At 42.9% G+C, this 12226-nt stretch overlaps 1 protein-coding gene across 29 annotated transcripts in view; it reads right to left on the minus strand.

The window, feature by feature from the left end:
- Positions 1 to 12226, minus strand: part of SYNDIG1L (synapse differentiation inducing 1 like) — a 137589-nt gene that overhangs the window by 13548 nt on the left and 111815 nt on the right. The window lies entirely within an intron of this gene.

A 12226-nucleotide genomic window follows, 5' to 3' on the forward strand; every position in this document is an offset into this window, starting at 1 on the left:
ATCACCATTAGAGACAAGAGCAAAGTGCACACCTGCCCTATTTTTTAGGGAAAGTGACAGCATTTGGCTGAACTCTTGGGCATAAAAGTGTGTACTTTTCTCCCAACCTGTCAAAATATGGCCTGAAAACTGACTTTATGTGAGTCTTCTTGTCAGCCTCATTGTGGTACATAGTAAAATTGGACTAGGAACCATGTGATAAGATGAGAAGGTCAGAGCTTTCATAATGGCTGGAATCTGTTGAGCATTGCCCTTTCTCCTTGGCAGCTTGCAAAAGGGAACAGAATTTCATGTAAATGAACAGTGTATTCTTTATACTGGGTCATAACTTCCTGCAGAGTTACTGTGAATAACAGATGGCCCTGGCACAAACCTGAGGCTGGCATCTCCTGCCAGAACCCTCCTTGCATTCTGAACAAGCACGGCACATAGCAAATTATAGCCCTTTCATCTGTGGCTGCTTCCAGTACATGTAATATATTTTGCATGCTAAAGGACTGTGAAGAGTTCTTCAACATTTGAACTAAAGCTTATGAGGACAGAGCAGAAATCAAAGGATGGAAGGAAGGGAAAGGGAGAGAGGGGCTGCTTGACACAAAAGTGTCACTTTCAGAGCCTCCTGTTTTTGCAGCTGTATTTTTATGATGTGGGTCCACCACATGACATGACCGCCTCCTGAAGGTTACGAGCGGGGTTTGACATGTCATGTGAACTGGCTAAAGTTGGGTTTATTTATTTAAAACTTTTCTATCCCGTCCAATACATTAAAAGTTTCAGGACAGTCCAACAATAAAAGCACAGCATCATATCCATAATAAAAGCCCAATTAAAATAGAAATTGGGTCTTAAAATAGTGGGAAACTAGAAAGATTTTGGCCTGGCACCGAAAATAAAGTGTCGGTGCCAGGTGTACCTCTCTGGGGAGCATATTCCAGAACCAGGGCGCCACCACAGAGAAGGCCCTTCCCCAGGTAACCACTCTCCTAACCTCTTTCAAAGGCAGCTCCTGAAGAGGGACCTCTGACCCAGATCTTAAGGGGTGGACAGGCACATAGGGATGGAGACCCTCCTTCAGTTAATCAGGTTATGTGAGGTTTAAGCAACCTTTAAGCAACCTAGGTTACGCAAGAGTTGTTTAACCCTCCCATAACCAACTCTTGCTGAGTTTGCATCACATAGCAACCCTGAGCAAGGGTTTAATATGCAGAATGGCACCTGCTGGCATTATGTCTCATCAGGGGACTGCACTACCTTGTGTGAACCATATCAGTGTTTGTACAGCCTGCATTTATTGCTCCTTCTTTGTAGCCAAGTGCACTGAAACGGCCGTAGCATATATCACTGTGCAACATCATGTCATGCTTGAGGTCTGGAGGCAATCAGGCCATCAAGACGGGAAGTGGGGTTGGGCAATCGAAGCGAAGTTTAGTCAGACTTCATTGAGTCCATGATGAGAGCAGATTTACAGAAGCAGATGGAATTTTGTGGGCCTTTTACATCCGCCTACTGCAGTTGAATTGACAGCTACAAGGACATCTTTTAGCCATTCACCCTGCTGATGGGAGTGCTGCAGTCAGGGCTGGCTCTGCCATTGGGCAGAGTGGGGCAATCATGGCAGATGCCAGCAGAACCCCTGGCTATTCCTCCAGACTCCTGGCTGTCCCTTCTGTTGGAGGGCAGTGTTGTGTGTGCCACATGGCCTGCCCTGATCCCTTAAACTGTGCCCAGGTGTGGTGGAAGATGCTATTCTCGAATCATCATTTGTAATAAAATTCAGCTGGTAATCCAGCCAGCTCCCAGATGTGGAATGGGTGATGGGATACCATCTTGTCCTTCATATCAGGGGACAAACTATCTTGGGCTAACAGTGGCTACAGTTCAGTAGTGAGCAGGCCAGCAGCTCCTTCCACTAGCAAGTTGAGATCATTGCTATTGGAAGCTTTGATGCATGATCTTTCACCTACACACAGGAATTTCCTTACCCTAGCACTTTATCAAGAGTTCTGCTTCTAGATTCTTTGGTAGGATCAATTTTTTCTTCTTTGCGCATTTTTCTAGGGGTTATCTTTCTCTGCCTTTCTATCTGTTCTGTTTTACAACCACTAGATGGTGATGCAGTGTAGTGGAATTGCACAGTGAGGGCTTTGTGCTGCCATTGACATTCCAGCCTTTCCTCCATCTTTAAAAAAAAAAAAAAAAGCACAGAAATGGTTGTAAAGAGGCCCTAGAGCAGTGATGGCGCACCTATGACACGAGTGCCCAAAGGGGCACGCAGAGCCCTCTCTATCAGCACGTGATCACCCCAGCACCCATGCGCATGTCTGTAAAGATGCAACGACGTCATTATTGGCAGTCAGTGAGCTGCCAGGGATTTGCACGGACTGTGATTTTAGAGGGATGCAGGTGGCACAGTGGTTTAAACTGCTGTGCTGCTGGGCTGGTTGGTTGAAAGGTCTCCGGTTCGAGTCTGCACAACCTGTTGTGATTTTAGCAGAAGGTAGGAAATACACTCAGGTAGGAAATACACTCAGATGCCTTTTTCAGGGCCGGCCAAAAGCTGATAGAGGAACGTTGCCCCCTTGTGCTGGTGGTCAGCAAATTCAGGTTTTATTGCAGTGTTGACACTTAGTGATAAATAAATGGATTCTGAGTTTCAGTTTGGGCACTCAGTCTCTAAAAGGTTTGCCATCACTGCCCTAGAGGATGAAGACATTGTGTGAGGCGCCCACAAAGAGTCTTGTATACAAAAGCACATGATTCTGTTGGCTGGATAGTAACCTAAGCCAACCCATTTGATTTTATTTGCTAAAGATTTGAAAATATAAAGCATAAGGGAGAATTCCTTTGTGGTGGTAAATGACATAAAACATATTTGACTGACTGGGGGGGTATATTTAGTTACGTTCCAACTGATAATTCTGTCTGCTACATACTGCAATTTTGATTCAGAAATGTTCAAAAGCCATCAAAATACAGCACAACCCACACACACACAACCTTTGCAGGAACAGGTGTGTGTAAGTGTGTGCATATGTGTGTGTGCACATTAACAGATCAATATTATAGTGTCACCTGTGCAAGGATCTCTCAGTGTTACATCCTGGTACCAAGTTTCAGAAAGTCAAGAAAGGAAAGAGACTCGGACAATTAGTTTTATGAAAATATTATTATAGTTTGGTTAAACAATAGATCAAATGGTAAGTGAAAGCACATATCCAGAGGATATAAATCCAACAACAAGTATAAGGGATTTGTGAGGAATGCCTCTTGTTCAAACAAATTTTATACTTTAGTAAAGTCCTCAAGAGCTGGTTTTATGACAATTTTCTGCCAGTGTTATATTAAATTGAGATGGATGGGAAATTGTTGCATGAACTGAAGCCTTCCTGAAAGACTGATAAAGAGCAGTATGCACAGCTTTCGAAGGATTCTGCTAGGCACAGCATGTTTCTACATTCTGTCTGCTTTCATTGGGGAACTTTTTAATGTTGGAAAAATAATAGAGCACAAATTAATGAACATCATTGAAATGAAAGCATATTACGCAGAGTTGAACAGAAATTATCCCAATGGCTGGAAGAAAATCAAAACATTACAGAAGATGTTGATTAGAAACTGGAAGCTAAAATGTGGTGGTGGTGGGAGGTGGGGGTAATATCTGCATCGAAAGCATACATCAGTAAGGCCCATTACTGCCATTACTGCCTGAGGCAAAGAACAAGATAATGCCCTCTTCCCATTTCACATACAGGAACTAACTAGTCTAGCAGTTAAATTTTAGAGATGGAGCAATATCTTCTACCATACCTGTGAGCAGTGGGTTAGTGCAGGGGCCACAGGTGGCACACCCACATCTCTCCTCCAACACCTTGCTACTGCTCTCTGCTCCACAACATCTGCCACCTGGGCAGCTAATTCCCCTTGCCTAGTGGTAGGGCCAGGCCTGATTACCTTTTCTCTGTATCTGGTGGTGGTTTGCTCCTTTCCTACTCCCATTTTTACTTCACTTCCCTGCTGTATCTGACATTTAAGCTGAGGCAGACCTCAAGCAGGAGCACTCCTGAAAATGTAAGGTAATAAATATGATAGTGTCACTGGATTTGGACAGAGTTCTTTTCTCCGACCCTTGAGTATCAACAGACCACCCCAAAACACATGCGTTTAGGCTAGAAAGGGTTCTCGGCAGCAAAGACTTCCTAAGAATATAGGGATAAAAGAAAAAAAATCCTGGGTCAGACCAGACATCCATCCAGTCCAGTACTCTGTTCATGCGGTGACAAATCAAGTGCTCACAGGTCCCTCAAGCAGGATGGGCACAAGCGTTTCATCTGCCTGAGCTCCTCAGCAACCAGTGCAAGTAGCTACACTGTCTCCGATAATGGAGGCAGCACATAGCCAACAAGGCTGGAAGCCATTGAGAATTTTCTCCTCTGTGAATTCATCCAATCCCCTTTTAAAGCCATCCGAATTGGCCATCCAAATTCCTTTGGCAGTGAAATCCATAATTTGCTTTGTATAGAGAAGTGCTTCCTTGGATCTGTTCTGAATTTCCCACCAAACAGCTTCCTGGGATGACCCTGCATTCTAGTACAGTGGTACCTTGGCGCATGATTGTGCCCGTCTCCCCCCCCCCCGCCCCAGTGTGCCCGCATTTGTGTCCTTCTCTCCCCCTCCCACGCACCCGCGATCATGCCCATCTCTCCCCCCACAGCGCGCTGGGATGACAGGCGCGTGCAGGGATGAGGGGTGCGATCTTGGTTGTGCTGGGGGTGGGGGGGGGGGCAGATGGCCGCTATGCTTGTTGTTCTTCGTCACTTTGCTTTAAAAAAAATTAAAAAACAGTTACAGAATGGATTAACCTTATTTACATTGAACCTTATGGGGAAATTTAACTTGGCTCACAACCAATTTGGGTCATGACAAGAGTCCTGGAACGGATTAAGTTCGTGAGCCAAGGTACCACTGTATTATGGGAGAGGAAGAAACATGTCTCCCTCTTTACTTTCTCCACATCGTGCATCATTTTGAACACCTCTGTCATGTCCTCCTTTACCGTATTCTAAGCTAAAAATTGTGAGTTGCTGTAACCATTCCTCATAGGGGGTTTCTTCAACCCTTTTCTCATTTTTGTCGCCCTTCTCAGCACTTTTTCTAACTCTACAATATGATTTTTCAGGTGCAGTGGCCAGAACTGTACACCGTACAGCGTGCTAGGTGTCATCATGCCACAGATTAATATAAGGTCAATGTGACATTGGCTGCTTTATTTTCAATTCCTTTCAAGGGAAAGTTGATAACTTTGGGGGATAGATTTCAACAGCATGGATAGGTCTTATAAACATCAAAATAAAAACTACAATGAATGAGGAGTCACTAGCTTCTCTGATCTTTTCTTTATTATACCTAACATGGAATTTGCCTTTCTCATAGCAGCTTGTTCAGAACTCATCAAATGATACTTGAATTTGGGATTTTTTTGGCCCCAACATGCATAATTTGCTTACACTGAACCACATTCACCATTTTGATGCTCATTCTCTCAGCTTGAAGTGATCCTTTTGGAAATCTTCACAATCATCTTTGTTTTAACCATTCCTAATAATTTAGTGTCATCAGTGGACTTGGCCAGTTGCTCACTGCTAAGAGAGCCAGTGTGGTGTAGTGGTTAAGAGTGTGGAACAGGGACTTAAGTGATCTGGATTCTAGTCCCCAATTAGTCATAGAGCTAACTGGCTGACTTTGGGCCAGTCACAGACTCTCTGCCCAACCTACCTCACAGCATTACTGGTGAGAGGATACGATTGAAAGGAAAGGGAGAATTATGTAAGCCACCTTCATTTTCTCAAAAGCAAAAAAGCTGGAGTATAAATAAATAAATGCAGATAATTTATGAATCACTTGAAAAGCATTGGTTTCAAAACAGATCCCCAAGAGACCCCACTGTTTACAATCCTCCATTGGGAGAATTTACCCTTTATTCCTACTCTCCACTTGCTATATTTAGTTCCTAATCCATAAGAGGACCTCATAAGAAGACATTATGCAATGTCTGCTAAGTTTGCTCAGGAGTCTTTGATGAAGGATATTATCAAAAGCTATAGGAAGTTCAAATAAACAATGCATACTGGATCACCCCTGTCCAGATGTTTACTGACAGTCTAAAAAAACTCTAAAGGCTAGTGAGACTGGGCTTACAATTACTTATGTCCCCACTTTTGCCTTCAGCCTAATCCACCACTGAAATGTAGACTTTGAGGTCTGTTTCAAATGAGGATTCAGGTTGAAACTTGTTCAACATCCTGCTATTTATGGTAATGCAAGTTATCCCAAAACTGTCCCTCTTAAGGATGCCCCTCTTCAAATCTCTGACAATGACTGGATTCACAGAACATGTTAACTACCAGCGATGACTGCTGTGTTGTCCAACCCAATCACTTCCTGCACCGTGGCTTGTTCCGGGAAAACAAGCCACCCTGGCAACCCATGGGTTGTCCTAGGCATTGTTGTCCCTTTGACAGGTTGCTGTGTCATCTCAGACTGGGAGGCTAATCCCATCGTGGGTTCTGAGAAGTAGCCAGCAAGCTGCTCAGCAAGAGCAGCAAAAACCCGTTGGTGTTCTTGGCAATGTCACCCACTTTGGCATGACTATCATTTGCTCCTCACCCATTTTTTTTTCAAAATTGGGTACTACAGATGTGTGCAATTTCGTTTGTAATTTTGTTCCATGTATTCTTTTCCAGTCCTTCAAAGGTACACAAATGCAGATGATGAAGAACCAAAATGTCCGAGCTGACCAATGTCTTGGTGTTTGCTGTCAAAGTGCAGTAGGCAATATCCATGGACATTACTAAGTAAGACTGTATAGTTTTCTTTCTGCATACTTGGCAACTGTCAGTTGGTGAGCTGTCCAGTGCAACACGAAGCAGTGTAGGGTTCTTTTCCCCAAAGAGAGGATGGTGAATTTATCTCTCCTCTTGTTTTTAGTATTCCCTTGACTGTTCTAAGTCCTCTTCACTTTTTCAACACTCCCCTGGGCCTCTAGGACTCTGGAAAGGGGATATCTGCATTCTACCCCATTTTCTCAAGCTCTTTCTTTTAGCTGCTATCTAAAGAAAGGATTCTTTTCTTTCAAGTTGTTGAGCAAATTTGAACATGATTCAATCAGAGAAACATGCTTCTATAGATTCCATATGAAATCCCATCATCTGTCAGGTGCACCATGGGTTGCTCCACAAACAACCCACAGTGTGCAGCTTATTCACAGGGTAGCTTGTTGTGCAAAGCCACCCAATATTCGCAGTGCTGGGTACCTGCACAATACTGAAGAAGTCCAATCATGCAGCTACCACAACAGAAATTAATGCAAAGCAATCCTACAATCAACCGTACAAGTGCTGGGAAAAGACAGAATTATCTGAGTAAACTGATAATAATAAGCTGGTCCTCACAGAGAAGCAAGAATGTGGGAGCATAAATGAAAGCAAGAATGTGGAGGACCTTTATTCAGTTTTCCTTCTTTCTGCTGGAAAATGGGATTGGGACATCTCACACAGTTTTGGTTGCTGAATAAATGTAACTGAAAGGATGTCAGAGCAGCTTGCACTCCCAGCAGCAGTGCATATGCTTTGCATGTAGAATGTTGGTTTCCAGTTAAAGGGACTGGAATGACCTCTGTCTTGGTCCTTAGAGAGCCACTGCATAGATGGATCATGTGTCTGACACTTATATTTGACCAGAATGACTAGCAAGAATGCTAGTGTTGAGAGCCGAGTTCCCTCCTTCTTCCTCTCAAACAGCAGACAAAGAGCACTATATTTCCAACATACAGCCAGCTAATGAATAGCCAACAAAGGAAGAGTCTCTGAGCATGCACAGAGTGGTTTGTTGAACCCAACCTGGAAAGTATTTCCAAGAAGCCACCTTCTGAGTAACCATAAACTATACTCCTTTGGATGTGGCTCTCTGGAGAAGGGCTAGCCACCTGGATCTATGGAGGCTCTCTAGATGTGCAGCCCTTCTTTCTTGATGCCATGTCATGGGGTCAGGAATCAGACTAAACTCCTCTTGCTCCTCTTCCATATCCCCGCCCTGCACTTCCAAGACCTCTTGGTTCTCAAGGTCTGCCTGAACATCTGGAGACAGTGGCTTTGAATCATAGAATACTAGAATTGGAAGGAGCCAGAGGGTCAGTAGCTCCAACCCCCTGCTCTGTGCAGGACTCCAAGTTAAACCATCCCTCTCAGGTGGCTGTCCAGTTGCATCTTGAATGTCTCCAGTGTGGAAGAGCCCACAACTTCCCTGGGTAATTGATTCTATTGTCAGACTGTTCTATCCACCAGGAAGTTCTCCCTCCTATTGCATTTCTATGTCCATAGGCCTTGTTTCCCAGCTCTCGTTATCTTAATCTGAAGAATCAGTGCCACCCCAGCTCTGGAAAGTGCACTAAGAGTAACTACCTTTTTCATTCATTTCATTTCATTCACTGGAAGATTTTCTTATATTGAACTATACAGGTTTCAGGGCATTATCATGAAAACTCTGTCCACTCAGTACTGACAAGGCTTCGGCGAATGGGGCGGCATAAAAATGTTTTAATAAATAATAATAATAAATAATATGATTACTACTATCCCAAGTGCTTGCTTGGAAATTGGACTATATAGAGAAAAGGTCAGATATGTGTGATTATTAATGATTGTTCTGAAAAAAGAAGAATATGCCCATACAGGCAATTTACAAATACTTGGGACTTCTGCCTGTGGCTACAAGAGACTCATTTGAGGGTCCAGATACACTCACCAGTTACATCCTATCATATATGATGAAACCGTATGATGTCATAAGAGGGTTCTTCACCATGTCTTTGGGAGAGATAGCTCTAATAAAGTACTGGAATAAGCATGATAGAGATTTCTGATCATCAGCACCCTAACTTTAAACCTGGATAATAAGGATCCCAAAAAGGATTCAGGAAGAAGTAAGACATGATTTTGTTTCTGATTAGGACTCATAAACATGCAGAGAAACTATACAGTACACTATAGCAATACGGCTTCATTATTTAGTGTTTTCTGCTGAAGCTGTACCTGGGAAAGGAGCGCATTGTGATGTCAAGGTCCCATCAAGTGCTGTGCTCAGCTCGATTCTAATTTAAGCCTTAAATGTGCTTCCTGCATTAATACATGCATGTTTTCCAAGCCCATCCATCAATTCTCCATCCAACACAGAGCGACATGTGGGAGGAGGAGGAGTGTGCGGTTGCAGAAGCTCAGGGCTTTAGCCTCTTCCTTCCATTTGCAAAACACAAAAACACTTAGACGAAGTGTGAGTGCAAGGAACAAAGCTTTGGAGACAGGGACTGTGACCTCTCATTTGGGTAACAGCTGCATCACTGCTGGCATAACCAGGTTGTAATTTATACTAAAGAGGGGGGTTCTGTGGGGGATAGAATACATATGCATACTCCAGCGGAGACGAGACCCAGCATATCACACATGGATTGGCAAGCTGATCGGATGTTTCTCATGCCGAAGTGTATTTTGTTTAAATTGGGGGTTTATTACCCAGCGTCAGGCTTTCCAAGATATAAGAAATCAAACTCAAATCAAAGTGAAGCAGCTTTGTAGCAGATAAAATTTGCTAAAAGCAACTATGATCTGTTCTCATTTAAAATCCATCCCCATAAGCTGACGGAAGGCATTGGTATTCTCATCCACACTGTGCGATGCTTGCAGCTAGTACTGGTTCATAGCACAGGAAAAGCTAAACACACATAGAAGAGGAGACACCGACATTAAAGATTGATCGAATGGAACAGTGAAGGCAATCAGGTAGATACAGGCGCTGGACTAGCTGCCTGTGCCCATCATTTTTAGATGAGGCTGGAGTCATGTACTTCCAGGTGTCTCTGGGGTCATAATATGACTAACAATGTCTCTTATGACTAGCACACCATCCACTGAAATTGATGGTGGCATGTTAAACCCCATATCAATGTGATGAAGTTACAGGTGGTTGAATCAGTAAATGCTTGTCTCAGAGGAGACTCTTGGATTCCGATCTGACATTTGGCTCATTCACAGCTGGATATAATAGGCCAAGCTAATGGTAGACTAAGTAGCTTTCCTGTGAATCAATCACAGGATAATTGCTCTGTCAAATAAACATTCAGTCCTTCCTTCAACAATGTGCTCATGCCCCATATGCATCAGAGGTCCGAATAACACATTGGGGTAGATCCTTTTGCACATGACCTTCTGGGAAACATGCAAAATTAAATGTCAATTTAATTTTTAGAGTGAAGCTGTATTCTGAGGGCTTTGTGCAAATGGAGGAACTGAAAGAGAAGCAACAAAGCAGCAGTAAAAGGAACAGAAAAGTATGCTTCAGCCAAATTAAACTTGACATACCTGTACAGCAGATTTTAGAACTATGAAACCCACGTGTAGAAAAAAACCAACACTGTTATTAAGATTTCCAGAATATGCTCCTATTATAATTTTTATAATATGCATGTTTTCCTGGGCATCTTCATGTGTGCCCAGTGGTCTCTGAACAATATGATTTGTCACTGTGATTTCTAGAACTGATGTTTTTATTCATTCCCATAAAAACAACACATGGAAGAGAAAGAGGACTAGGTGACTAGATGCAAAAGAGGACCAGGCTTTTTTGCTCTTCACAATTCCACAGGAATTTTGACAGGTGCAGTTTATCTTTCAAGGCTGGGGAAAGCTATACCCACTGAAATTCTCTGTTCTGAACATTTATCTGTCCCAGGAGTCCTGTTTTCCTTTGCATCCAGTCACTCTAGCAAGATCCTGATCATTCCTAAAGGATGAACATGAAGAAGCATGAAAGATGTCCTACTCATCAGCTGAATGCAGGGTGTGAAAATTAAGCCAATTTGTCAAACCACCTCAAGCATCAAGATAAAAGTTTCTTAGATCTTTTAACAGAAATCTACTGTGCCAATGTATGCCTTCACCAGTTGTTGCCAGGAGGGAAAATTCTTTCTGACTGAAACCAAAGAGTACAGTGGCACCACATGAAAGCTTAAGAAGTGCTTTCACTGTTGAACAGCATAGAAATGTAATAAATAATTGCATAAACACATCTCAGAGCGGTAAAAGGGAAAAGGGGTTTATGCCAGGCTTTTGTGAGAGAAGGTGGTATCCATGCAGGGCTGTGTGCTGAAGAGCAGAGAGTCTATGATGGCAGGGAGCCGATTCACCTGTCTGAAGCTACTAGTTCAGTAGAGCCAGGAATGAGGGAGTGTGCCATTTGTTCTTTTCTCCTAGTACCAATAGACTCAGCAGCTTCAGTGATGGGCTTCTGTATCTGACAGAGGCTAAATTGCTTTGAGAATTGGGATGCCATGTGCCGATGTTTAGAGGCTTGCTAGTCAAATTGGCCAATTTCCAGATGGAAATCAAATCTTTACTTTCACAGATAAAAATGTTTCTTGGCAGAGGCAAAGTGCTTACTGCCAAGACATCCCTCCTAATGGTGAAAAAACAAAATTAGGCATGCAACCCTTGGTGAGGCCTGATCATAAAGTGCTGGCATATCCATGAAGAGCAGCCAAAAGCTTTCCTTACACTGTCACAGCTCTTCCAGATTATCTTTTTAAAAATGTATATGGCAACCTTGCCGGGCTAATTCTCAGAGCTGGATGGAAGCACAGCTGAAGTTCTTTGGGCCCATAGCTATAAAATTCTATCAGAGGAAACACAACTGACTTGTTGCTTCATTGTGCCTTTTGCCTATTCTTCTCTCCCATCTGTTGTGAACAGGAATTCTATGCAGTACAGCAGGGTAGGAGAGAAGAATAGATGAAGGAACCCATAGAGAAATGGGACAGGGTGTGAAGCAGTAGCCATGTTCTCACTTGCCATTTCAGATATTTTTAAGGTACAGTCACAAGTTCTAGGATGTCCCATGAGTGTCCTAGGTAAAGTTAATATGCTTCATTTTAGCTCAATATCATTACTAAGAGTAGGAAAAGAGATGCTGGACTTTGGTTAAAAGAAACGGAGAAGCTTTCTGTGATTTGTCATCGCAACTGTAATTTAGGTTTAGGGCTGGATCAAGAATTGAATCCTGCCTCTTGGAAGGTCCTTAATAGTGTTGGATCAATAATAACATACAGCATTTTATTACCTTTATATCTTTCATTTGCCTGAAAGATCCAAGAGTAGCTTCATGTATGTGCATTGATGCTGCC

This window comes from Varanus komodoensis, unplaced genomic scaffold, assembly GCF_004798865.1.
Source record: "Varanus komodoensis strain SLA01 unplaced genomic scaffold, ASM479886v1 scaffold3, whole genome shotgun sequence".
Classification (NCBI taxonomy): Eukaryota; Metazoa; Chordata; class Lepidosauria; order Squamata; family Varanidae; genus Varanus; species Varanus komodoensis.